General features: G+C 43.6%; 1 pseudogene across 1 annotated transcript; it reads right to left on the bottom strand.

Moving 5' to 3' along the window:
* Positions 1–2,211: 2,211 nt before the first annotated feature.
* LOC124015640 lies at positions 2,212–24,892 on the bottom strand (annotated as a pseudogene). Its single transcript, XR_006835201.1, has 41 exons — positions 24,810–24,892; positions 24,344–24,389; positions 23,983–24,210; positions 23,506–23,652; positions 23,246–23,402; positions 21,678–21,705; positions 21,305–21,413; positions 21,046–21,138; positions 20,811–20,871; positions 20,579–20,677; positions 20,143–20,246; positions 19,485–19,623; positions 19,138–19,256; positions 18,823–18,972; positions 18,558–18,728; positions 18,038–18,341; positions 17,615–17,679; positions 17,441–17,528; positions 17,207–17,324; positions 14,869–14,996; positions 14,306–14,441; positions 13,426–13,681; positions 12,826–13,068; positions 12,298–12,474; positions 12,056–12,201; positions 11,786–11,876; positions 11,056–11,444; positions 10,808–10,934; positions 10,502–10,620; positions 10,026–10,222; positions 9,702–9,883; positions 9,426–9,590; positions 9,015–9,139; positions 8,545–8,852; positions 8,120–8,323; positions 7,801–7,926; positions 7,494–7,663; positions 5,990–6,094; positions 5,799–5,894; positions 5,197–5,328; positions 2,212–2,343 (listed from the first exon to the last, which is right to left on the bottom strand). The product of XR_006835201.1 is annotated as a myosin heavy chain, fast skeletal muscle-like (transcript).
* Between the last annotated feature and the right edge of the window lie 1,391 nt (positions 24,893–26,283).

The following is a 26,283-nucleotide window of genomic DNA, read 5'->3' as shown; positions in this document are numbered from 1 at the left end:
GATTACCAACAACGACTAGACGGCCTACAGGGGAGGAAGTGAGGGCCCTTGGAGTTTGGTGTCAGGGAAATAACCTCATACTCAATGTCAACCAAACAAAGGAGATGATCGTGGACTTCAGGAAACAGCAGATGGAGCAGCCCTCATCCACATCGACGGGACAGTAGTGGAGAGGGTGGAAGTTTTAAGTTCCTCGGTGTACACATCACAGACAAACTGAATTGCTCCAACCACACAGACAGCGTGTGAAGAAGGCGCAGCAGCGTCTCTTCAACCTCAGGAGGCTGAAGAAATTTGGCCTGTCACCAAAAACACTCACAAACTTTTTACAGATGCACAATCGAGAGCGTCCTTTGGGCTGTACCACCCACGTGGTACGGCAATTGCTCCGCCCACAACCGTAAGGCTCTCCCAGAGGGTAGTGAGGTCTGCGCATTGCATCACCGGGGCAAACCACTCTGCCCTCCAGGACACCTACACCACCCAATGTCACAGGAAGGCCAAAAAGATCATCAAGGACAACAACCACCCGAGCCACTGCCTGTTCACCCCGCTATCATCCAGAAGGTGAGGTCAGTACAGGAGCATCAAAGCGGGACAGAGAGACTGAAAACAGCTTATCTCAAGGCCATCAGACTGTTAAACAGCCATCATTAACATTGAGGGTGTTACGCCCTGACCTTAGAGAGCCATTTTATTTCTCTATTTATTAGGTCAGGGTGGGATGTGTGTACATTCTATGTTTTGCTTTTCTAGGTTTCTGACCATCCTACCGATCCTCGACTTCGCGATGTCATTTACAAAATAGCCTCCAACACTCTACTCAACATATTGGATGAAATCTATCACAGTGCCCCTCCGTTTTGTCACCAAAGCCCCATATACTACCCACCACTGCGACCTGTATGCTCTCGTAATGGGGCCCTCGCCAAACTCGTCGCCAAATCCACTGGCTCCAGGTCATCTACAAGTTCTGCAAGGTGTCTACCTTATCTCAGCTCACTGGTCACCATAGCAGCACCCACCCATAGCACGCGCCTCAGCAGGTATATTTCGCTGGTCACCCCAAAACCACCTTCCTACTTAGGCCGCCTCTTCCTTCCAGTTCTCTGTTGCGAATGACTGGAACGAACTGCAAAATCATTGAAGCTGAAGACTCATATCTCCTCACGAACTTCAAGCACCAGCTGTCAGAGCAGTCACAGATCATTGCACCTGTGCATAGCCCATCTGTAAATAGCCCATCCAACTACCTCATCCCCATACTGTATTTATTTATTTATTCTCGCCTCTTTGCACGACAGTATCTCTACTTGCACATTCATCTTCTGCACATCTATCACTCCAGTGTTTAATTGCTATATCGTAATTACTCGCCACTATGGGCTATTTAATTGCCTTACCTCCTTAATATACCTAATTTGTATGTAGGCTGTATTATATGTATGTTAGTTTATTCCATGTGTATTATTGACTGTATGTTAGTTTATTCCATGTGTATTATTGACTGTATGTTAGCTTATTCCATGTGTATTATTGACTGTATGTTTTGTTTATTCCATGTGTATTATTGACTGTATGTTTGTTTATTCCATGTGTGTATTATTGACTGTATGTTTGTTTATTCCATGTAACTCTGTGTTGCTGTACGTGTCTTAACTGCTTTGCTTTTATCTTGCCAGGTCGCAGTTGTAAATGAGAACTTGTTCTCAACTAGCCTACCTGGTTAAATAAAGGTGAAATAAAATTGCATTTAAAAAAAATGCAATACTCTGGTTTGTTGTTTTCAGAACATAGTTCTGAGAATATCCCTACAATTCCAGTGTAAAAGAGTGTAAAGAGTTAAAACTATAATTTTTATGTTATGGATGGTCAGTCCTTACATCCATAGCTCAGTCTGAGAATTTGATAGAGGTTACATTTCCCTAGCCTCATCCCTCATCCCTCACCCTCACCCTCATCCCTCATCCCTCATCCCTCATCCTTCATCCCTCACCCTCACCCCTCACCCTCATCCTCATCCCTCATCCTCATCCTTCATCCCACATCCTTTCATCCCTCATCCCTCATCCTTCATCCCTCACCCCTCATCCCTCATCCCTCATCCCTCAAGAAAAGTTAACGCTTTGCTTGCTCCATTAATTAAAGCACAATATTTGATGGTATGAAAAAGCTGTTTGCTGAGTAATAAGTCCACAGTCACAAAGGAAGTGTATGTAGGCCTACATGTTTTTAATCAATGCTCAACATTTCACCATGAAAATCATATTTTATGCAACACAGGAAAATGGTAAGACTTTGATCTTCAATACTTTGGTCTTGTTTATTCAGCAACTTCTTTTCCTGTAAGAAGAAAGAAATAATATAATGGATCAGAAATAATAATTAACATGATAAATATATGGATAGAATATAATGGATCAGTAATAATAATGAACATGATAAATATATGGAAATAATATAATGGATCAGATGTGTAAATGGTCTGTATTGACCTCTGAGAAGACTAATATATATGATAATAATAATAATAATAATATAATAATAATATAATAATAATAATAATATAATAATAATATAATATAATAATATAATAATAATAATAATAATAATAATAATAATAATAATAATTGTCACGCCTTGGTCATTGTATCTTGTGTTTTTGTTATCTGTTTGGGTAGGCCAGGGTGTGACATGGGTTTATATGTTGTATTTCGTATTGGGGTTTGTATTAATTAGAGTGTGTATTAGTAGGGGTGTGTCTAGTTAGGCATGGCTGCCTGAGGCGTTTCCTATTGGAGTCAGCTGATTCTCGTTGTCTCGGATTGGGAACCGTATTTAGGCAGCCTGAGTGCGCGTTGTATTTCGTGGGTGATTGTACCTGTCTTTGTGTTAGTCACCAGATAGGCTGTAATTAGTTTCACTCGTTTGTTGTTTTCGTATTTTCAGTTATTTCATGTACCGTATTTTCTTCATTAATAGTCATGAGTAACCTACACGCTGCATTTCGGTCTGACTTTCTACAAACAACAGATGAAGATCATTACAGAATCGCCCACCACGATTCACAGACCGAGCAGCGTGTGAACTGGCAGGAGCTAAAGGAGGATGATATGGACGGCAGAAGCAGGGATTATAGGACGTGGGAAGAAATCGACAGGTGGGCGGCCGACCCAGTGCGAGTGCAAGAGCCCGCCTGGGATTCCCTACAGCAATGCGAAGAGGGCTATACACGGATGGAATCGAAAAGGAAAGCACGGCTATACAGAGCGAAAACCGTAGGTAACGGGAAAGCGCAGAGAGAGAGTGGCAGAGTCAGGAGTCAGACCTGAGCCTACTCTCCCTGTTAATTGTGAGGAGCAGCAATATGAGGACTTCTGGTCTTGGGAGATGATATTAGACGAAAAGGACCCTGGGCGCAGCCGGGAGAATATCGCCGTCCCAAGGAGGAAATAGAAGTAGCTAAAGCGGAGAGGCGTGAGTATGAGGAGGCAGCACTGCGACGCAGTTGGAAACCGGAAAGTCACCCCAAAAATGTATTGGGGGGGGCTAAAAGGGAGAATAGTTATGCCAGGTAGGAAACCTGTGCATACTCCCTGTGCTCACCGTTGGGCTAGAGAGACCGGGCAGGCACCGTGTTATGCTATGGAGCGCACAGTGTTTCCAGTGCGGGTGCAGAGCCAGGCTAGAGGGGCATCGAGCCAGGTAAGCTTGGGCAGGCTCGGTGCTCTAGAGCTCCAGTGCGCCTGCACGGTCCGGTCTATCCAGAGCCACCTCTACACACCAGTCCTCCGGTAGCAGCTCCCGCACCAGGCTTCCTGTGCGTGTCCTCGCCAGTACCTCCAGTTCCAGCACCACGCACCAGGCCTCCAGTGCGCCTCGCCTGTTCAGCGCAGCCAGAGCTTTTCTCCTCTCCTGCATTGTTGGAGTCTCCCGCCTGTTCAGCGCAGCCAGAGCCTTTCTCCTCTCCTGCGCTGCCAGAGTCTCCTGTCTGCCCAGCGCCGCCAGTCGGCCCAGCATCACCAGTCTGCCAGGATCCACCAGAAGTGCCAGTCTGCCGGGATCCGCCAGAAGTGCCAGTCTACCAAGATCTTCTAGATCGGCCAGACAACCTTAATCATCCAGGTCCACCAGCCAGCCAGGATTTACCGGAGCCTACTACCTGCCTGAGCTTCCTCTCAGTACTGAGCTTCCTCTCAGTACTGAGCTTCCTCTCAGTACTGGGCTCCCTCTCTGTACCGGGCTCCCTCTCAGTACCGAGCTTCCTCTCAGTACCGAGATTTCCTCTCAGTACCGGGCTTCCCTCAGTACCGGGCTTCCCTCAGTACCGGATTCCCCTCAGTACCGGGCTTCCCTCAGTACCGGGCTGCTTCGGTCCCGGGCTGCCCTCTGTCCCGGCTGCCCTCTGTCCCGGGCTGCCCTCTGTCCCGAGCTGCCCCTCTGTCCCGAGCTGCCCCTCGGTCCCGAGCTGCCCTCAGTTATGTGGGGATCAGGTGAGGACTATTAGGCCATGGTCGGCGGAGAAGGTGGATTGTCCTAGGACGCGAAGGGGAGGAACTAGGACATTTATGGAGTGGGGTCCACGTCCCGAGCCAGAACCGCCACCATGGACAGACGCCCACCCGGACCCTCCCTATGCTCTTGAGGTGCGTCCCGGAGTCCGCACCTTAGGGGGGGTTCTGTCACGCCTTGGTCATTGTATCTTGTGTTTTTGTTATATGTTTGGGTAGGCCAGGGTGTGACATGGGTTTATATGTTGTATTTCGTATTGGGGTTTGTATTAATTAGGAGTGTGTATTAGTAGGGGTGTGTCTAGTTAGGCTTGGCTGCCTGAGGCGATTCCTATTGGAGTCAGCTGATTCTCGTTGTCTCGGATTGGGAACCGTATTTAGCAGCCTGAGTGCGTTGTATTTCGTGGGTGATTGTACCTGTCTTTGTGTTAGTCACCAGATAGGCTGTAATTAGTTTCACTCGTTTGTTGTTTTCGTATTTTCAGTTATTTCATGTACCGTATTTTCTTCATTAATAGTCATGATTAACCTACACGCTGCATTTCGGTCTGACTTTCTACAAACAACAGACGAAGATCAATACAATAATAATATATGCCATTTAGCAGCAGACTAAATCATAGGTGGTGTTGATGTGGTCATATCTGAACATGAGTCAGGTACAGGTCTAGCAGCAGTTCTGTACCTTTCCAGAGTCACGGGTCTTGGCTCTGAGCTTGTTGACCTGAGTCTCAGCGATGTCAGCACGCTCCTCAGCCTCTTCCAGCTCATGCTGAACCTTCCTGAACTTAGACATGTGCTGGTTTGCTGCTTCCTCCTGGGTGAGGAAAGGAGACGTAGAGCAGAACATCAGCATTTAAAGTTTGAAGCTTCAGGTAAGAAATTAATATTCTGTTTTTAAAGGGATTTAAAATAACAAATACAAAAAAGACAGATTTAGGATAACAATGTATACAGGGAGCTGGATGATACAGCAGAGGAAGTGAGTGGCAGAACAGGGGATCAAACCACTGCCTCCAGCACATCACTAGACCAGCCCCTGGTGCAGCAAATTCATATTCAACCCCATCTCCATTATGTTGGTAATGCATAGGAGGCACTCAGAAATGTGCATAATTTCATCAGCAATTACTTGCGCTATCAATTGTCGTTGTTGACTGATATGCTGGAGCAACATTTACTTCAAACTAAATTGTATGGACATTAAGTATTGTAATGTTTACTAGGGATAAACATTTTAGTTTTTGAATTTCTGCATTCAGAGTATTTGACTCAGTATGTTCTTACCGCTTCCTCAGAATGCCTCTTGTAGGCCTTCACTTTCATCTGCAGCTTATCTACCAGGTCCTGAAGTCTGCTAACGTTCTTCTTATCCTCCTCAGTCTGTGGGAGAAGATCAAAGAATCAATGTCCCATAGTTATATACACAAACCTGTCTGTGTAAGTATCAAGTGTGTGAAGAAGGCACTTTCTCTTACCTGGTAAGTGAGCTCCTTGACTCTGCGCTCATACTTCCGGACTCCCTTGACTGCGTCTGCACCTCTTCTCTGCTCTGCCTCCACCTCAGTCTCGAGCTCACGCACCTTTGTGGAACAAATACATTTAGGCATTTGTTTGAGTTGGTGAAACAAATCTTTGTAAAACAGAGGATGAGTCTTTTACCCAGTCAAGGAGGCACAATTGTTGTCTTTCATTATGCACTATTCCAAGTGGTTCCCAAAGTGGAATTTACACTTAAATTTGTTCATGAATATTGCTAGCAACAACAGATTTAAACTACCAAGGATCTGTGGAACAAGATTAGAAGGTCCAATACAATACAATATTATTCATCCACTATTTATGTTCTTAACCCTTAGATGTACAACATGGACCTGGGAGGCTCACAGGGATATTGGTAGGCCCACTATTCCAACAATTATATATATATATATTTTAACTCAATTCTTCTTGTAGTTATAATATATAGGACTCTTGTTTGATTTGACCGATTTTGTCGTGCATTTAGCAGTGCATGTTGCAGTACCAGTATGGCCAATAGAGGCCGCCACGCGCCTCTTTTAATGTAATGAGTTTGCCACAGCAAGACAGAAGCACCGACATAAATACATTTGTATGTCTTTATTTTTAAGGTAAGCGAGTGTGAAAGCACCATATTCTAGAGAGTAATGTTTGTTAAGATTTTATGTTTTTATGAACTTATGAAAGTCCGCTAGCCTACAAGCTAATTTAGCCGTTAGCCTTCTAGCTGGTAGCCCCGCATAGCAACGCTAGCTTCCCTAGTAACGGCCCTTTTGCAGCAGAGTGAATGAGACATGAAGCTGATCTAGAGAGAGAGAGAAATTAAACAACTGTAACTAGATGTAAATCAAATATTACTATGAGATGAATTGGATGAATGTGTGTTTATGTATCAGAAATTTGTATTATTATTATAATCATTATTATTATTATTATTATTATTATTGAATCAATGAATGAAATGGCAGTTTAGAAGAACGTTACAAGCCTAAATGAAACAACTAGATAAACACATTTGTATATCTTGACTTAATTTGAAGGTCTTGGCTCCAATTCTTCTCAAGTCCACAACATAAGTGTGAGATATTTACAATGTTTTTGTTTTGAACATAATTGCACTGTAATTTATGCTTTAAAACGGGAAAATATTCCCTCTGATGCCAAGAGAGGGGACTGTCAAATGTTCTTTCCCAGCAGCCAAGACTCCATTAGTCCAACCATGCACTGCTGAAGTCATAGTGAAACTGTGTGGATAATATTTATATCTCCCTCTAAAGTAACAGTTGGGTTCTGATATTATGAAGGGGTCCCTGATACAAAAGACATTTGGGAACTCCTGATCTAGGTGGGTTAATGAGAGAGAAAGTAATTACAAAATGCTCCAGAGTATTTTACATTATCAAATACATTTCAAGAAAACTGTTTTTTAATCCACCCTAATCCACCCTGCTGGTAACTCACCCTGGACTCCAGTTTCTGGAGCTGCTTCTTGCCTCCTTCATGGCCAGATTCTCAGCCTCATCCAGGCGGTGCTGCAGGTCCTTGACTGTGATCTCCAGGTTCTTCTTCATCCTCTCCAGGTGAGAGCTGGTGTCCTGCTCCTTCTTCAGCTCCTCAGCCATCATGGCCGCCTGGAAAAGTAGTTTGTTTAATTTATGCACCAATTGGTACCAATCATAACATCCCTCTGACATCTTTATTGTGGTTAACCAGCACAGCTACCATTTCTCTTGAGGACAAATCAAGTTGATGTAATTCAAAGACTCACATCAGTGATTGCCTTCTTGGCCTTCTCCTCTGCATTCCTGGCCTCCTGGACGATGTCGTCCACCTCTCCCTGCACCTGCACCAGGTCAGTCTCCAGCTTCTTCTTGGTGTTCAGAAGGCTGGTGTTCTGAAGGAGGAAACAAGACGGTTTGTTTAGCTCTAAAAGAGAACTTACAATGCTGAAATAAAGAAACTTGCTGAAATAAAGAAAAATAAAGAAAATAAAGAAAATGATTCTCAAAGCAAGCATGGTCCAAATACAGGTGTGTTTAAACTGTATGCTTGGTTGATTTCCATTAGAAATGGCTTTTGACCCATACCTGGGAGTGCAGCAGTCCAACACGCTCGCTGGCGTCTACCAGCTCAGTCTCAGCCACTTTGCGGCCTCTCTCTGTCTGCTCCAGAGCAACTCTCAGCTCCTCGATTTCAGCCACCATCAGACCGTTTCTGCGCTCCACCATGGCTGCCTGCTCCTTCATGTCTTCTGCAACACGGACGGCGTCATCAAGGTGCAATTGGGCATCCTGTGGTTCACAATGACATACGTTCATTAGGACTTGTGGAAGTAGAGGTGATAGGATGGGTGATAGAAATGTTCACTGGTAAGAATTTACCCAGTATCCCTAACTTTGTACAGTGCATAGTTCACTCTATTCAATTCCTCTGTTCTATTATTTTCTACAGATTCACAAACAAATTCGTCTCCATGTTCAGGTGTTTGAACCTGATGTCCCAGTCCCTTTACCTTGAGCTGTCCCTGGACGTTCCTCAGCTGTTTCTGGGCCTCAGCGGCCTGCCTGTTGGAGTGGCTCAGCTGGATCTCCATCTCGTTCAGGTCTCCTCCATCTTCTTCTTCACCCTCAGGGCATCATTCCTGCTCCTGACCTCAGAGTCCAGGGTGCTCTGCATGGAGTCAACCACCCTCTGGCTGTTCCTCTTGATCTGCTCCATCTCCTCGTCCTTCTCAGCGATCTTCCTGTCCACCTCACCCTTGATCTGGTTCAGCTCCAGCTGCACACGCAGAATCTTGGATTCCTCGTGCTCCAGTGTTCCCTGGAAAAACAAGAGGAGGTCAGGCCAATTGTGTTCAATACATTTGGATGTAGGAATTAAATATATATGACTACAATAAACTCCATTACAGAGAGTATTTCACTATAGCTGGTGTTGGCCAGTGTAACACTGCTTTCCCCATCAAACAGCTGTAGTTTGTACCTCAGCCTCCTCCAGAGCGGTCTGGATCTCAGACTTCTCTGTCTCCACGGTCTTCTTGGCCTTCTCCAGCTCATGGATGCTCTTGCCAGTCTCTCCGATCTGCTCAGTCAGGTCAGAGATCTCCTCTGCACACACACACAAGAAGATTAGACTTGGGGGGGTTTCAGTGGATATACCAGCGATCTGAATTTGACATTGAATCATATTAATAGTTCATTACTTAACATTTCCTCATAGCATCTTGCAAAAATAATTGCCTACCATTTGGAATTTTCAAAGGAATTACTGTCTACAAGTAAAACAATATATGACATTTCTGAAATGGTGTAATAGTAGTTTTGATTACAGTTCCCTCCATTTTCAAAACACTAATGAAACATGAGCCAAATAGATCTGCTGTCAAATGCTCACGTTGCAGGTTCTTGTTCTCTCTTTCAGAGTCTCCAGATGATCCAGAGCCTCCTCATAGGAGTTCTTCATCTTGAAGAGTTCAGTGCTCATAGAGCGAGCCTCCTTCTGAGCTCCTTCCAGCTCAGCCTGGCCCTCCTCATACTTCTGCTTCCACTCTGCCAGAACCTAGGAGAATCCATGGGATTTTCATTAGAAGTCGAAGATGACGATTAAAAAGTTTTTTAAATTAGAAATATGCAACAATTTGATAAAAAATATAGGTTTATTCATTTTCACCTTGTCAAAGTTCCTCTGCTTCTTGTCGAGGTTGGCGGCCAATGCGTTGGCTCTCTCAACATCAATCATGAGGTCCTCCACCTCTCCCTGCAGCCTCTGCTTGGTCTTCCAGAGAGCCGCACTTGGAGTTGGTCGCCTCAATGGTCTCCTCAGCATCCTGCAGACGCTGGGCCAGCTTCTTCCTATAGGACAACAGAGGGTGGTTTTGTGGTGTAATTTTTGCATTTTTGACAAACAATACATATTGATGTTACATTGTCTCAGAGCCCCTACCACCCTCACCATCCACACCATATTTGAGTTTTTGTGTTGCGTGCGACTCACTTGGCCTCCTCCAACTCCTCTGTGCGCTGGATGGCATCAGTTTCATACTTAGTCCTCCACTGAGCCACCTCACTGTTGGCCTTGGACATGCCGCGTTGCAGCTCTGCCTTGGCCTCCTGCTCCTCCTCAAACTGCTCCCTCAGGAGGTCACAGTCATGGCGGGCAGACTGGACACCGTGGGCCAGTGCGTTTTTAGCCTGTGAGAGAGAAAGACAAAGACAGATTAGAGCGAGAGTCAAACAAATGACTGTAGAAGTCTCTGTGGGTGGAGAGACACTAGGAGTCTGAGGGTGGAGAGACACTAGGAGTCTGAGGGTGGAGAGACACTAGGAGTCTGAGGGTGGAGAGACACTAGGAGTCTGAGGGTGGAGAGACACTAGGAGTCTGAGGGTGGAGAGACACTAGGAGTCTGAGGGTGGTGTAGTCACTGTCTATGTAAAGATATGGCTCTAAACTCTCCATCTTGAGTCCCTTACCTTGACCTCCTCCTCAATCGCCCTCTTCAGCTCCTCCACCTGCTGGGTGAAGGCCTGTTTTCCTCTGGTCAGCTGAGACACCAGGGCTTCCTTCTCCTCCAACTGGCGACCAAACTCACCTGCAGGGACAGAGGAACATCTTGTTAATAGGATCATTGTTTTCTAAGATTGAAAATGGATTCTGAGGTATCATAGGGCAATGTTAGGTGGTGAATAGTACAGTAGAAACTATGTGGATATAGCCCCTAATACATGTTGTGTTCTACTGAAGGAAAGCATTGGTTTGTTGTTCATTGTTGATGGTACCATTTTCTGTCAGGAGTCTGGCTCTCTGTCCGCTGATGTCGTTGACCTGGCGAACATTCTCATCATTCTTAGTCTTCAGCTCACTCAGCTGGTCCTCAAGAGTACGGCACATCTTCTCCAGATTGCCCTGTTAGTGAAACATGTTCCATCATTACTTTATATATGTGACTCCTGTCAACTTCAGTTCACTTGAATGGTGATGTAGTTGACCCTCCTCAACACTGCTTGATCAAAACATCACTACTCACCTTAGCCTTGGCGACGGCCTCCATGTTGCTAGAGAGGTCATCAATCTCCATCTTGTACTCGCTCTTCTCCTTCTCCAGCTTCTGCTTGACGCGCTGCAGGTTGTCGATCTGCTCCCGAGCTCAGCCACACTGTCGGCCTGCTTCTTGCGCAGAGCGGCGGCTGTGGCCTCATGCTGCAGGGTGGACTCTTCAAGATCACGACGCAGCTTCTGGAACTCAGCCTCGCGCTTCTTGTTCATCTCAATCTGAGCAGCAGTGGCGCCTCCGGCCTCCTCCAGCCTCTCGCTGATCTCCTCAAGTTCCCTGGAGAGATCGGCCCTCTGCTTCTCAACCTTAGCCCTGGCAGCACGCTCAGCCTCAATTTCCTCCTCCAGCTCCTCAATACGGGCCTAGAACAGGGGTAGGAGCAGGGAGATGAACACTACAATACAGTTGAAACAATTGAAACTCACAAAATTATAATAGTATGTATTTTTTTTTCGTAAATGTGTTACGACAAGGATAATTACACTAATTTATTCAGCAGACAGCGTTCCATGCAGGAACAAAAACCACAATGTTAATAAGCACCATCTTTACAACTTTTGGAAGCACTAGTAAACAGCATCACCTTCCAACCTACTCAGCCATCAGAAGCCACCGGGAAAATGTCTGCTTCCAGAATAATGTTGTTAAGGGACTGATTCAAGTCTGTCCTTTTCTGTACTGGAGCTTATATCCTGTACTGTACCTGGAGTTCCTTGATCTTCTTCTGCAGCTGAGCTCCCAGAGACTGCTCATCCTCAACCTTGCTGAGGAGCTGGGTGGTCTCAAACTCCTTCCTAAGAAACACAAATAGGTTGATTGCAGATTAGTTTTGGTTTGATAGTGTAAAGGGAGAGGATCATACCATTCACTTTGCTTTTAAGAATCTCCATGGAAATGCTAATTCATAATAACAAGTATTAGCCAAGAACAACCATTATAGCAGGTAATACTGTAGTCATTTGTTTGTGTTTACTTCTTGATTTTCTCATCAGCTTGCTGCTTGTCATTCTCCAGGTCCATTATGGACTCCTGGGCCAGTTTCAGATCTCCCTCCAGCTTTCTCTTGGCTCTCTCAAGGTCCATACGGAGCTTCTTCTCTTGCTCCAGAGAACCCTCAAGCTGGAAGATAAAAACACATATATTGTTAAAATCTAAACAACTGAAGATAATATCATCTTACATACTATCATGGCCAAAATGTCAAACTCCACTCACGTCGTCCACTTGCTGTTCCAGCTTGGTCTTGGCCTTGGTCAGAGTGTTGACTTTGTCCTCCTCTGCCTGCAGGTCATCCAGTGTCTGCTGGTGGGCCTCTTGGAGGGCTTTCTTCTCCTTGGTCAGCTTGGCAACACTCTCATCCATAGACGCCATCTCCTCTGTCAGGTTTTTAACCTGTAAATGGCCACAACATAATTATACTTCACCATAAAGGGGAGATTTAGTTTGTTAAATATTGCATTAATTTAATTTAGATGAGAAAATAATCAACAACTACAGTACTGTAGATTCAACACTAGATGGCAGTGTTCACCACGCCAGTGTACTGAATGGAAGTCATAAATGAGGGGGAGCAGAACATACAATGAATGTTGGAAGTACCCCACAACTGAAATTCTACTATTGTGTCTTAATATTTCCTGCACCCACAATACAACTTGAATTCCATTTCTGTTAAGCTATGTTTTGAGTTGTTTAATGTTTGGATTATTGTTTGGTTAGACTGTCTATAGTAAGACACAAGACCTTGTTTTCAGTGGCGTGCTTCTCCTTCTCCACTTTGGCCAGGGTGAGCTCCAGGTCATCAATGTCCTTCTTCAGCTCAGAGCACTCATCTTCCAGCTTCCTCTTCTTGGCAGTCAACTCAGCATTGATCTCCTCCTCATCCTCCAGCCTCTCGGTCGTCTCTTTGAGTTTGGCCTCCAGCTGGATCTTGCTCTTGATGAGCCCCTCACACCTTTCCTCAGCATCGTTCAGACTCTCTCCTTCCTGGTTTCAGAACAGGAGGAAGAATCAGAGGCCTGACTTTGTGTATCATATATACATTTTAGTGAAAGAGGTCAGAGCAAATCAATAGACATTCATGAAATACATAACGTGTGAGTTAGACACATCCTTTACAGTGTGTGTGTGTGTGTGTGTGTGTGTGTGTGTGTGTGTGTGTGTGTGTGTGTGTGTGTGTGTGTGTGTGTGTGTGTGTGTGTGTGTGTGTGTGTGTGTGTGTGTGTGTGTGTGTGTGTGTGTGTGTGTGTGTGTGTGTTTGTGTGTGTGTGTGTGTGTGTGTGTGTGTGTGTGTTTATTAATGTATATATAAATGTGCCTTTATGAAGGTCGTTGCTGACTCACAGATGCGACTTGGAGCGACAGGTCGTTCTTCTCCTGCGTCAGGGACACCAACTTCTCCTCCATTTGCTTCTTTGTGGCCAGAGCCTTGGCCAGATCTGTCTTCATCTTCTCATAGTTCTCCTTCATGTTGGCCAGCTCCTTCTCAGTCTCAGCGCTCTGCAGCAGGGGCTTGATCTTGAAGTACAACTTCATCCATGGCCAGGTTTTGACATTCATGAATGAGCGGATGTTGTACTGGATGGCGAAGACAGACTCTCTGTTCAACAGAAAGGACAGATGGTGAGTGACATCCCAGTTCAATGTCTATTTTTGATTTATATTTGGTCTAACGTGAATTCAACGTGAAAACAACAGAAATGTCACCATGTTATTGGATTTAGGTTCAAAGTTGAGTGAAAAAAACATACAATTACATTGATAACTTTTTTTCAAATCCAGGTTGTTTCAACGTCATCACATTTAATTTGGGGGTTGAAATTACATGGAAATGACCAGTGGGATGTTTCATAAAGCTACATTACGGGAATCGAAGAATAACTAAATGGAACCCCCATCACTGTCTGTTTACAGCTGAGGAAGGGGGCAAGGACTGACAGTAATGCTAAGCTCATGAGATATTTTATATTCTTCAAGAATGAATGGGTAAATTCCACACATTTAAATGACAATTGAACAGCCAAATCCCAAACTGCAACTATTAAGCTAGAATCCTTAGTTGCTACATCCATTTCTGGACTAAAATAATTAACCCAAAAGCTTTAGTAGACCAAGATGTACTTTCTCATTCTGAACAACTCACAGCATATACAGTATGTAATCATAATGCATTAGATACAGGTGGTTGACAGAAAGCTTTGCCAAGATGTCTACTATTCCTCACCTCCTCTCCATCATCTTGCTGAACTCTCTCCTCATGAGGAATCCACGGCTGAGAGCCTGGACCATGCCGACCAGAGCGGCCAGCTTCTCATCTCTCATCTCCTCCAGGACACCCAGCAGACCGGCTTTGAAAACACCTGAGACACAGGTTAACATGGTCAATGGAACCACAGATAGAAAGGGTTGAATCAAAAGAGGGGAACAACACCACTAGATTGATTTGAACAACATTAACTCTGCAATGGTTACAAACAAACCATGGGAGAGGTTGTGTCTAAGTCGTTAGTTATTGTACAGTTGTATATTAATAATGTACACAGATACAGATAACTGCAGCCATACCACTCTAGCACAATGCACATGATGATGAGTTTAGTTTCTCTTCTATACTTGTGATGCATTACTGAAGAAAAACACTACAATGTTTTTCCACCTTTTCCATTAGTTAAATGAAGAAGAAAGAACATAAGTATGGATAGATCACCTGGAGAGATTTTATATGGTACCGGTTTAAATTATTATTCCAGTTGTGTTTTGTTGTCAGCTTTTACTGGGGTTTTTGACTGACCTTGGTGTGTCCAAACTTGTAATCCTCGTGATTCACATCAATGGACCCAAGCAGCTTCTCAGAAGCCTTCTTGTTGTCCATGAACTGGCCCTCAGGGATGACACTGGCATTCAGTACTTTGTACCTGAATGAGGAGACGGTTTTAAAATATGCCAAGTTGTAATTAGTTGGTTGGTTATACAGTGAGGTTCATAATGATTGATAAAGATGAGCAAAATAGACTGTATAATAATATAATCATTCAAATACTGAGCTATATTGAATGGTAAAGGTGATTTTTGGCTTCGTAAGAAATATGTGTATGAAGGAAATCAACCTAGTGTAATATATGGTGGTGGAGGTTTTATGTTGGCTCATGGAGCCAGTGGGTTTGGCCATGAGTATGAAGCGAGGCCAGCCAACGAGAGCGTACAGGTCGCAATGGTGGGTAGTATATGGGGCTTTGGTGACAAAACGGATGGCACTGTTATAGACTGCATCCAATTTGTTGAGTAGGGTATTGGAGGCTATTTTGTAGATGACATCGCCGAAGTCGAGGATTGGTAGGATGGTCAGTTTTACAAGGGTATGTTTGGCAGCATGAGTGAAGGATGCTTTGTTGCGAAATAGGAAGCCAATTCTAGATTTAACTTTGGATTGGAGATGTTTGATGTTGGTCTGGAAGGAGAGTTTACAGTCTAACCAGACACCTAGGTATTTGTAGTTGTCCACGTATTCTAAGTCAGAGCAGTCCAGAGTAGTGATGTTGGACAGGCGGGCAGGTGCAGGCAGCGATCGGTTAAAGAGCATGCATTTAGTTTTACTTGTATTTAAGAGCAATTGGAGGCCACGGAAGGAGAGTTGTATGGCATTGAAGCTTGCCTGGGGGGTTGTTAACACAGTGTCCAAAGAAGGGCCAGAAGTATACAGAATGGTGTCGTCTGCGTAGAGGTGGATCAGAGACTCACCAGCAGCAAGAGCGACATCATTGATGTATACAGAGAAGAGAGTCGGTTCAAGAATTGAACGCTGTAGCACCCTCATAGAGACTGCCAGAGGTCCGGACAGCAGACCCTCCGATTTGACACACTGAACTCTATCAGAGAAGTAGTTGGTGAACCAGGCGAGGCAATCATTTGAGAAACCAAGGCTGTCGAGTCTGCCAATGAGGATTGACAGAGTCGAAAGCCTTGGCCAGATCAATGAATGCGGCTACACAGTAATGTTTCTTATCGATGGCGGTTAAGATATCGTTTAGGACCTTGAGCGTGGCTGAGGTGCACCCATGACCAGCTCTGATACCAGATTGCATAGCAGAGAGGGTATAGTGAGATTCTAAATGGTCAGTAATCTGTTTGTTGACTTGGCTTTCGAAGACCTTAGAAAGGCAGGGTAGGATAGATATACGTCTGTATGACCGCACCTGCTTTCCAATCTTTGGGAATCTCAGACGACACGAAAGAGAGGTTGAACAGGCTAGTAATTGTGGTGGCAACAATTTTGGCAGATAATTTTAGAAAGAAAGGGTCCAGATTGTCTAGCCCGGCTGAGTTGTAGGGGTCCAGATGTTTCAGCTCTTTCAGAACATCAGCTGACTGGATTTGGGAGAAGGAGAAATGGGGAAGGCTTGGGTGAGTTGCTGTGGGGGTGCAGTGATGTTGATCGGTGTAGCCAGGTGGAAAGCAAGGCCAGCTGTAGAAAATTGCTTATTGGAATTCTCAATTATAGTGGATTTATCAGTGGTGACAGTGTTTCCTATCTTCAGTGCAGTGGGCAGCTGGGAGGAGGGGGTTCTTATTCTCCATGGACTTTACAGTGTCCTAGAACTTTTTGAGTTAGTGTTGCAGGAAGCAAATTTCTGCTTGGAAAACCTAGCCTTGGCTTTTCTAACTGCCTGTGTATCAAGGATCTGGAAGGAGTCTGGAAGGCGGGTCCAAGATCCCTCCCAATGTGATCAACAAATTCATACAACATTCTAGAAAAAGACTCAGTGCCATTATACTCGTATTGAAAACGTTGAATTAAAATAAGAATTGTTGAACAAAATCTCTTTCTCTGAGAAAGAAATAATAAAATTGTCACAAATGTTTGATCGTACAATATAGCTCAGTATCAGTGTTATTTGATTCAGTCTGTTCTGCTCTTCTTTATCAAGAGTGCCAATCATTTCTCTCTCTGTGTGTGTGTGTGTGTGTGTGTGTGTGTGTGTGTGTGTGTGTGTGTGTGTGTGTGTGTGTGTGTGTGTGTGTGTGTGTGTGTGTGTGTGTGTGTGTGTGTGTGTGTGTGTGTGTGTGTGTGTGTGTGTGTGTGTGTGTGTGTGTGTGTGTGTGTGTGTGTGTGTGTGTGCGTATGTACCTCTGCTTGAAGTCAGCATAGAGGATTCTGCTGGGGAATCCCTTTCTGCAGATCCTGATACCCTCCAGTACACCATTACACCTGAGCTGGTGGATAACCAGGAAGTTCTCCATCAGACCTGGTAAAACAAAACAAGTCTCTTTTAATACTAATAAACAGGTTATAGATTGGGATCGTTAAGGTTACTGATACTGTACTGATAAGATGACATATTTAACTCAATATTTCTTGTACCTGGAGTCTTTGACTCGTTGGGGATCAGGCAGCGCACAAAGTGAGGATGAGTGCTCCTCAAGTTGGTCATCAGCTTATGTAAGTTCTCCTGTAAGAGGATTACAAACCATTTTCTCATTTATGATAATCAATGCACCTTTTGAAGGACTGAATCTACACATTTCAAAAGCTCACCCTGAACTGGGAGGACACAGTCTGCATGGAACCACCCTTCTTCTTGCCTCCTTTCTTGGCTTTATCTGTTAAAATGGGGGAAAGTAAAAGATAACTAGAAAAGTACATTTCCTAGAGCGGGTGGAATAAATAGAATAATAATAAGAGTATGTAAGAAATCTAGAGTGGTCTTGTCTTCAGCAAACACACTAATTATAAACCAGAAAATATCTGGTTAACTTCACACTTATCTAGAGGCAAATGCTGCCAATCAGATTGTGTAGAATAACATCTATTGTATGATTAAATTAACCAAGTCTATTAGTAAATCAACCCAGTGATAAACCCTGAGAAATTGTGGTACATTGAATGACTTTAAAGAACATTTGGTTCTGAGTTATAACTAGTATTTAGTTAAATAGTGTGACGTGATGCTAGTCTTACCCTCAGGAGGGGGAGGGGGATACAGGGCAGCCAGAATTTTGACTCCTGACTTCCCGTACAACTGACAAACTGAGTCGTTCAGGGGGTCCTTGTTCTTCTCCAGCCATCCAGTGATGTTGTAGTCCACAGTTCCGGCGTAGTGCACCAGGGAGAAGTGGGCCTCTTGCTTGCCTTTGGCAGGCTTGGGCTTCTCAAACGACTTTGTTTTGCCAAGATGCTGGGAGTACAGCTTGTCCTTGAAGGTGGTGTCTGAAGACTTGGGGAACATGCACTCCTCTTCAAGGATGGAGAAGATGCCCAATGGCTTTACGAAAAGAGATGTATATCAAATTAGTGATATTTACATTTAGGATCACATTAACTCCTTTAGTAAACATGCTGTTATAGGATTATATTCATTTGGAAGCACATAATAGGAAACATATTGAGATCTCAACAGTCAGATGCTGATAATATCTCACACAGCGTTCCATTTGAGCTTTGCTGTTGAGGTCCATTATAATCCTCACAGACATCTTACCTTCTCAATAAGCTCAATGCAGGCAGCCAAGTCCATGCCGAAGTCAATGAAGGCCCAGACGATTCCCTCCTTCTTGTACTCCTCTTGCTCCAGGACGAACATGGTGTGGTTGAAAAACTGTTGCAGTTTCTCATTGGTGAAGTTGATGCACAGCTGCTCCATGCTGTTGTACTGTTGATGGAATTTTAAAAGGGATCATTTCATCGTACAAGACTGTAATCCATCTCAATCACGTCTAATTGTCTTGTTTTGGTCTCATACTCACATCAAAGATCTCAAACCCGGCAATGTCAAGCACACCGATATAGAACTGCCTTGGATTCTTGGTGTCCAACATCTCATTGATACGGATGACCATCCACAAGAACATCCTCTCATAGATGGACTTGGCCAGAGCACTGACTGAGTTATTAACCTGCAATGATAATACCTCAAATTAATATATGATATTGACCATGTCCAGTAATAAGGTGATACGAGCTTGGAAAAAACAACAGCACTATTCAAAATAGCATCGCACTCATCTCCACAAAGATTCCTGTGCTCAGAAAATGGTAGATGCTGTGTTTGGCCGCCTTACCTGAGCCACAGTCTGTCCCTTGGTCACATACTCGTTGCCGACCTTCACTCTGGGGTAGCACAGAGCTTTCAACATCTCAGCTGAGTTCAGGCCCAGCAGGTAGGCGATTTTATCAGCCACTGGAGAGAGAACCAACAACAACAGACTCAGGGACACAAGATCACTTGTTTATGATGTCACACTGACAAAATAGTTTGGCCAAATCATATCCGAATATAGTATTTTGGTCTCCAAAAATGATCTCCTGCCTGACTTTCATGTGGCACTGTCTGTCTTAGGTGTTCTATTTCTATGTTGGGGAATGGGACTAATGCTCTACATATTGTATATCTATGAGTGGGACTCACCCTCTGTGCCGTCTGGCTCGGCCTGCTCCTCACGCTGCTTCTGCTTGAATTTCAAGTTTCCATGGTGCACTACAGCTCCTGTCAGCTTGTAGATGCCAACCTTCTCTTCATTAGTGAAGCCCAGGATTGTAATCGCATCCTGACATTAAAGAGGAAGTACAGCAGAGATGAACTGAACGGTAGTTTGCTCAGTTACACTACAGTTCTTTGCTCACTCCAGAACCAATGGGATGAATAGATTTGACTCTTGGCCAACACACTGGAAACACAAAAGGAGTTTTACACAGTTCCACAAGGCACTTAGCTCTCTTATGGAAGCCTTACGTGTCGGAATGTGAAGTTATGAAGAGTGGCTTGAGGCACATGCCTAACTAACACAAGTAATTTGTCTCGTGTATCTCGGTTTGTAGAGCAGGACACTTGCTACCCCAGGGTTGTGGGTTCAAATCCCACGGGGGACCAGTATGAAAATGTATGCACTCACTTACAGTAAGTCTCTCTGGATAATGGAGTCTCCTAAATGACTAAATTGTAAATATAAATAAAAAATCATAAATTCTCAGCTGCTACCAACTTTTAATTGCACAGTACATTCAGTGTGTATGGTGATCCTACCCATTCTATATCTAGAGTTTGGTTAACCCTTTGTTTGACTCACATCTGTGGCATCCAGCTCGTCATTGTCATTAATGCTGGCCACAGTAATCTGTCCCTGACTGCACATGGGGAAGTCGTAGGGGTTGGTGGTGATGAGCGTCATTTCTGTGGACAACAGAGAACAGCTTGTCAGTTAAATCTCAGAATTCTGCTGTTCTAACTTTACAGTATCTCTCCCTCCTTTACTCAATAGATGGACTCAACAATACATGTAGTATATAACAAAAAGCATAAAGAGGAGACTGAGACTTGAGGACTAGTGCATCACAGTGCATTACTTGATAGATATTTCCCAAAGACCCTCTAAATGTCTAGATGCCTTGTTACCTTGGATGTAATCATTGTAATAGTATTAGTAGTTTGGACTATGAATATTTTTAACAAGTTCCACAGATGGGGGTGGGAGTAATTTCCCCTGAACCTCTACTTTGTCGTACCAACTATCTCAGGTTTGTGGCCTGTCATCATCTGGAAGAAGATGTGGTAGCCTCTCTCATCGGGCAGCTGGAAGGACACTCTGGACTTCTCCAGCAGATCTGGGAGAGAAAGTTTTAGTGACACAAGGAGAATGAGAAAGAGAGAACATGAGATAACATTTAATGATATAATCTCCCCAAAAAAAGTATTTGAATTTAGGAAAGAATTGAGAAACAATCAAAACCAACTCACAGGTCTCAATATCAGCTTTAGCCAGTTTACCAGCTTGGAAGTGAATCCTGATGAATTTACCCTGTAGTAGAGCATGGGGGTTATAAATAGGTCAACAAATAAATAAACATTTTACTTTGATAAACCCCTTTAAATGTTACAGTTTGTTGGACATCTATTGATTTAACAAAAGGGAACTACTGAAATAAATGTTTCCAATATGAGGTAACTTCCACAGTATGCCCTTCATACTTACAAAGCGAGACGAGTTGTCGTTCCTCACTGTCTTGGCATTACCGTAAGACTCCAGCAGAGGGTTAGCTGCAATGATCTGATCCTCAAGAGACCCCTGATTGAGACAAACACAAGTTTCTCAGAAACGGGAAAAGTGGTCAAGTTTGTTTTTCTCTATGACTTGAACAAATTTCTTGAAACATGATTCACAGCTGGAAAAAAAGTTTGCTCAGAAAACCAAACTGAAATGTGACTAAAAGTCAAACATAAGAACAACTTACCTGCATTTTGTTGGGGTCTGCTTCCTTCTTGCCACCAGACACTGCAATGGTGGCAAAATACTGGATGACACGCTTGGTGTTGACAGTCTTTCCTGCACCGGATTCTCCACTGGTTTATATGACAGAGAAAGAGGGGTTTTAGTTACATGTTTGAGTGTCAGATTGTCTTTCACTAAGAAATAGCGTAGAAAAATACACTGTTGACCTGTGTTCTGACATAAGCCTTTAACAAATAATCCTTCTAATCGACTCGTTATTACACAGAACCTGATGCTCTAATCCATTCATATTGTCATGTATTTCATCACACCAAGTGACCCAACTTATTACAATAGAAACACTTTCTCAAGTGACATTTTAGTAAACAACTTACGTAATCAGGATGGACTGGTTCTCCTTATCTGGAACCAAAACACACATTGCTTATCATACTCAAAACACATTATGGGGGCATGATTTAATTCATAGCATCGTCAAAAAATGTTTCGGGAAAATGTTCCATTGAAGTGAATCAGACATTGTAGTGAAAGCGTTGTGAAAATCAGACATTCCCAGCAAACTGTTAGAAAACTGTTGAAGTCTGAAGTATATTTTAACTTCCATTGATGCATCCATCCATCAGAACTTATGGACTTTAAGATCCATATACACTTATCACAACTATCTATCCATCCACCACAACTATCTATCCATCCATCACAACCATCCATCCATCCATCACAACCATCCATCCATCCATCACAACCATCCATCTTATCCATCACAACCATCCATCCATCCATCACAACCATCCATCTTATCCATCACAACCATCCATCCATCCACCACAACCATCCATCCATCCATCACAACCATCCATCCATCCATCACAACCATCCATCCATCACAACCATCCATCCATCACAGCTATCCATCCATCACAACCATCCATCCATCACAACCATCCATCCATCCATCACAACCATCCATCCATCACAACCATCCATCCATCACAGCTATCCATCCATCACAACCATCCATCCATCACAACCATCCATCCATCCATCACAACCATCCATCCATCACAACCATCCATCCATCACAGCTATCCATCCATCACAACCATCCATCCATCCATCACAACTATCTATCCATCCATCACAACCATCCATCCATCCATCACAACATCCATCCATCCATCACAACTATCCATCCATCCATCCATCACAACCATCCATCCATCCATCACAACTATCCATCCATCCATCACAACTATCCATCCATCCATCCATCACAACTATCCATCCATCCACACAACTATCATCCATCCATCACAACCTTCCATCCATCCATCACAACCATCCATCCATCACAACCATCCATCCATCCATCACAACCATCCATCCATCACAACCATCCATCCATCACAGCTATCCATCCATCACAACCATCCATCCATCCATCACAACTATCTATCCATCCATCACAACCATCCATCCATCACAACCATCCATCCATCCATCACAACATCCATCCATCACAACTATCCATCCATCCATCCATCACAACCATCCATCCATCCATCACAACTATCCATCCATCCATCACAACAATCCATCCATCCATCACAACTATCCATCCATCCATCACAACTATCCATCCATCCATCACAACTATCCATCCATCCATCCATCAACAACATCCATCACATCCATCACAACTATCCATCCATCCATCACAACTATCCATACCATCCAACTCTATCCATCCATCACAACTATCCATCCATCCATCCATCCATCCATCCATCATCCATCCATCACAACCATCCATCCATCCATCACAACTATCCATCCATCCATCACAACTATCTATCCATCCATCACAACTATCCATCCATCCATCACAACTCTCCATCCATCCATCACAGCCATCCATCCAACCATCCATGAGATATCGTACCAATCATCATGAACTGAAAGGCGTTGTCAGAGACGGAGAAGATATGGGGTGGAGCCTCCACCCTCTTCTTCCCTCTGTAGGCGTTGACAACCTCTTCGTCGTACACAGGGAGCCACTTGTAGGGGTTCACCGTGGCACAGAAGAGCCCCGAGTAGGTCTGGATGAAAGCATAATTAATTTAGGAGATTAACAAAGTCAGATTGACATTTACCTGGATTTATGTGAGGATGTGTGTGTGTTTGTATGTGCAGGTTTCTTACATAGATCATCCATGCTGCATAACGCTCTTTGAGGTTATACAACACAGAGGCTTCATTCAGGTAGGTCATCATGGCCATGTCCTCAATCTTGTCGTACTTAGGGGGGTTCATCTCATAGATGTCTGCATCTTTGAACTCTTTTCCTTCCTGAAAGAGTCAGAAATCTAATTTACACGCAGATCAAACTGGAAATGGCTGAATGATTTTTGTTCATTAAATACAAGTTTAATTGAAAAAAATGCAGATACACATATACTCCAACTACTTTGTTATCACCCACTGACACATAACTGGTGATTGTTGACTAGTCAATTACAAACAATCCATGTCATTTTTTAATAGCAGCGATAAAAATTATGTGTTTGAAGGTTATATTCTGCTTGCAAAAATGCAAATGCCAATGTGTATATTGACATAATTGGAGAATTAGAGTGATTGCACAAACTTGACTTTGAATAGTTTTCAGATCAGGCTTACCTCCTTACTTCCGTCAGGTCTCGTAACTGTTACAGTACATTTCCCTTCTGCCCTGGCAGTGATCAGACCCTTGAGGTACAGCTCCACCTTGTCTGTCACGTAGCAGGAGTTCTTTGAATCAAAGGGTGCGGCTTGTGCCTCAATCCTTTCCCTCTCAGGCTTACGGAGGTATATGGCAGCCTTGCCGTAGATTTGCATCTCAGCGTCCGTACTCATGGTGACGGATAACTAGGAAAGAGATGAAACAAGAAACATGATTGACTCTGTGGTGCTTCCTCCCCAGTCAACAGAGTTAGGTGAGCGGTATCTCGCTCAGAATATTCTCTTCACTTTTTATGTGAAGAGTCAAACTGTGTCTCACCTTATTTTTCCCCTCCTACAGATGAATGTGAACTTCTTGGAGGACCCTGTGACACATTAGAGTGTTGGAAAAAACACACAAGTCATTTAGCCCCGAAGGGGGAATTACAGCCATGTCCAATTTAATTACAGGTGCAACTGGTAACTTTAATTTTCCTAGTGGCAACTCACTTTACTACACATTCTGTCAGGAATTCAAATAAATTCCCACAAAACCCAGATACATTCTAGAACACCCTTTCAAGTGCAGGAGCACCACTTTGACTGTAAATGAAAGTCACAGATTTGAAGTAAAACACAAAATAAAGAAATAGATATTTTTAAATAAATTCCACTGGTTTGCATATTGTCAAAACTTACAAGAGAAATGCAGAAGTCAATTCAAACAGTGCAGTTAGCTACTGCCTCAGATGCTGAGTGCAAAGATGAGACAAATATACAAATCTAAGGAGGTGGAGAGGTCTTACCACAGAGGAAGAAGGTATCTGACTTATGGATGCTGGGGCCTCAGCCTCCTTATATCTGGTTGGAAGTGCCAACCAAGCAAAAGTTAATTCTGGACCACTCTGGGAAAGGACATGTATTGGATGAGAGAGGTGTTTATTTCTGAGTCTCACTAGCACCTCCCACTTCCAGGAGCACCACACTCCCATTACATGACTTTTTAATGTCATATTAGTCTCTGAATTGAATTTCACTGAATTTACAAAAATGAGAGATGTCATGACTAATAATAATGACAATATCAAAAGTTTGATTCATCCCAATGTTACTTCTACTGAACCTCATATAGTGTAATGGACTGAGTCCATGTTACTTCTACTGAACCTCATATAGTGTAATGGACTGAGTCCATGTTACTTCTACTGAACCTCATATAGTGTAATGGACTGAGTCCATGTTGCTTCTACTGAACCTCATATACTGTAATAGACTGAGTCCATGTTGCCCCACTACAACTAAAATACTTTTCATTAAATCTAATCTGACTTTATTTAGTTCCATTTTAGTGGCATTAATCCTCATCAACAATTTTATATATATATGTTTACCTGTTATTTATATTGTTTAGCTTGTAAACACATCTGAACTGTCTCCTCACCTCATTGTGATGTAGATGGTCGTTACCTCGTGCTTTTCGCAAAGTGGTAGGCCACACAAGCTCACAGAACGAGACGGCTGAGTGCTGAACCACGTAAAAATAGTCTGTCCTCGGTTGCAACACTCACTACCGAGTTCCAATCTGCATCTGGAAGCAACGTCAGCACAATAACTGTTTTTCAGGAGGTCATGAAATGGGTTTCCATGGTACACAAGCCTAAGGTCACCATGCATAATGCCAAGCATCGGCTGGAGTGGTGTAAAGATTGTCGCCATGGGAGGAAAAGCGTTTTCTGGAGTGTTGAATCACACGTCACCATCTGTCAGTCTGATGGACACATCTGGATTTGGAGGAGTCCAGGAGAACGCTACCTGCCTGAATGCATAGTGCCAACTGTAAAGTTTGGTGGAGAAGGAATAATGGTCTTGGGCTCTTTTTCCTGGTTCGGAGTGTGGCAACAGTTTGGGGAATGCCCTTTCCTGTTTCAGTATGACAATGACCCCGTGCACAAAGCAAGGTCCATACAGAAGTTGATTGTTGAGATGGGTGTGGAAGAACTTGACTGGCCTGCACAGAGCCCTGACCTCAACCCCATTGAACACATTAGGGATGAATTGGTACACCGACTGTAAGCCAGGGCTAATCTCCCAACTTCAAGTCCCCGCAGCAATGTTCCAACATCTAGTGGAACTCCTTCTCGGAAGAGTGGAGGCTGTTATAGCAGCAAAGGGGGGGAACAACTCCATATTAATGACGATGATTTTGGAATGAGATGGTCGACGAGCAGGTGTCCACATACATTTGGTCATGTAGTGTATTTATCTAGAGTTTGATAGTCG

The sequence above is a fragment of the Oncorhynchus gorbuscha genome, linkage group LG26, assembly GCF_021184085.1.
Source record: "Oncorhynchus gorbuscha isolate QuinsamMale2020 ecotype Even-year linkage group LG26, OgorEven_v1.0, whole genome shotgun sequence".
In the NCBI taxonomy this organism is placed as follows: Eukaryota; Metazoa; Chordata; class Actinopteri; order Salmoniformes; family Salmonidae; genus Oncorhynchus; species Oncorhynchus gorbuscha.
This window is presented reverse-complemented; position numbering and strand designations above follow the sequence as displayed.